This window comes from Buceros rhinoceros, unplaced genomic scaffold, assembly GCF_000710305.1.
Source record: "Buceros rhinoceros silvestris isolate BGI_N320 unplaced genomic scaffold, ASM71030v1 scaffold8010, whole genome shotgun sequence".
Classification (NCBI taxonomy): Eukaryota; Metazoa; Chordata; class Aves; order Bucerotiformes; family Bucerotidae; genus Buceros; species Buceros rhinoceros.
The window spans coordinates 7,940-10,082 of NW_010387829.1; positions in this window are offsets into that span (position 1 = coordinate 7,940).

Here is a 2,143-nt window from a genome sequence, read left to right on the forward strand (position 1 = left end):
GCGGAAAGGGAGAGAAAGGGAGAATTAGGAACACCCGCGTCGGGAAAGCGTGTTCCAGCGGCAACCAGGAACACAAAGGGCAAGAGCTCAGCGCTTCTTCTGCAGCACATCTATACCCCCACCCCTCCTCTGCAGCTCACAGTCCCCTCTGCACCCCCTGCCCAACCTGCCCCCAGAAGGGACCTGCCAGCCGAGGTGCCACTGCTCCGGTCACGTTCACAGGCAACCGCACCGGGACCATGACCTGGGCCAGCACCGTTGGGCCTGAGGAGGGGAGAAAGCTGCGGGGTGCCGAGCCCAGCCTGGGCACTGCGGGGCAACCCTGCGAGTGAGGAGGACCAGGGGAGACTGGGGGACCCAGCCTGGACTCACCCAACAGCAGCAGCAGCGCTAGGTGTAGCCCCATCCTATCCCATAACGGTCCCATCTACCCAGCAACAGCCCCATCCCGCCCGGCAACCAAACGGTGCCATCGCAGCCCGGTAACGGCCCCATCCCAGCCCGAAAGCAGAGGCGGAGGAGACATCCTGTACAAAACCGGCATCTTTTATTGCTCTTTGTTTCTTACAAAGGGGGTCGGGAACAGCCCTTTTGTCAGCCCCCGACAGTACCGGAGCGACGCGCGGGGACGGTTCTGCAGAACACAGGGGTGTAAACACGTGTCGGACGCCGACGCCGCTCTCGCCAGCCCTGCCCAGGGACGGGGTAAGCGTATGCTTTAAAAAAGAAAGTCAGTAGTCGCCTTCGGCATTCAGCACGTGTAAAACTGGAGCTACTCCCGTTCCTCTGGATCGCTCCTAAAAACCGCTTTTGCCCCATGCCACCACCCTGCAAACACCGCCAACGCACACACTGCGAGTATAAAAACTCCTTATCTGTTAAAAGGCACCATTTTCAGCACAGTTTTAGTTCACACATACAGCTTCAAACGTGATTCAGTACATCTCTCCCGGATGACCTCATTCCCTGGGCTCATCCCCACCCTCTGGACCAGGCCTGCTCCAGCACAAGCTGCCGAGAGGCTCCCACCAAGATCTGCCTCCTTCGGCTCCAAGCGGATCGTTACGACAGACAGACCAAACCGAGCGGAATACAACAAAAATTAGGAAGTGATTATCTTGGAACAGAGAGAAGAACCCCACAGATACACCTGGTGATATTCTAGGTGACGTTCTACGTAGTTTAATAGTGTTATAACTCTAAGTTTAAGGGAAACCACAGGAGTTCAAGTATTTCATTACTGCAAATGCAAACACTATATATATATATCTATTTATATAGGTATATACAGAGGGAAAGGGGTTTTTGGCAATGCTCTGGGGGATTTTACAGACGGAGTCTGCACTCAGTGGCTGGCACAGAGTGGAAAAGCCAAGCACTCTCCTCGGTATGTACTTCACTTTGAGCAGGTTCGTGCAGCAGGTTTCTGCTTGTGACCAGCAGCACCCAGTGCACTACGGAGCTGGGGGCGGCGGGTGGGAGGGCTGTGTCAGTCAGCAGGCTCCTGTTTAAAGTGCTCAGAGAAGCTCAGCTGGTCGAGGCAGAGACGTTTTTGCGTCTCGGTGCTCTGCTACTCCACCTTTAGACCCAAATTAAAACCTCAGGGCACCCCATGTTTTAAACCAAAGAATGGCCGTGTCTTTTCGTACCGTTATCGCCCATTCACGGTATTAGTGGAGATTAGTTCAGGATTTGCATTTAGCAACTCACAATAACTAATTTAAAACCATTAAACCTAGTGCTCATATAGCCCAGCTTAGTGTCAGTCAGCACGAAGGTAAGAATTTAGGTGCACTGTTACACACCAATGAACCTATGCACATGTATGAACGCGGTCACGGGGTATTCGCCTTCCCCTCAGAGGCACACCGACACCTCATTTACCTCTGCCCTTAAGGGCAGCGTTTTCCAGGCCATGCAAAATAACTGGTCATTGACTGGCCAGATCTCCTACTTGTGAAAACAGGACGGGTTGCTCTAACTCTTCGCTGGCTGCACGTTTAGAAAGATGACAACAAACAGGACAATTTTATCATCAGGGCTCCTGGCAGAAACGGGGGAACCAGCAGCCACTCCCTAGCGCTGCACTTCAAGGGTTAATTCACTGCAGGCTGCTCCACTTCCAGCCCTGCCGCAGGTGACA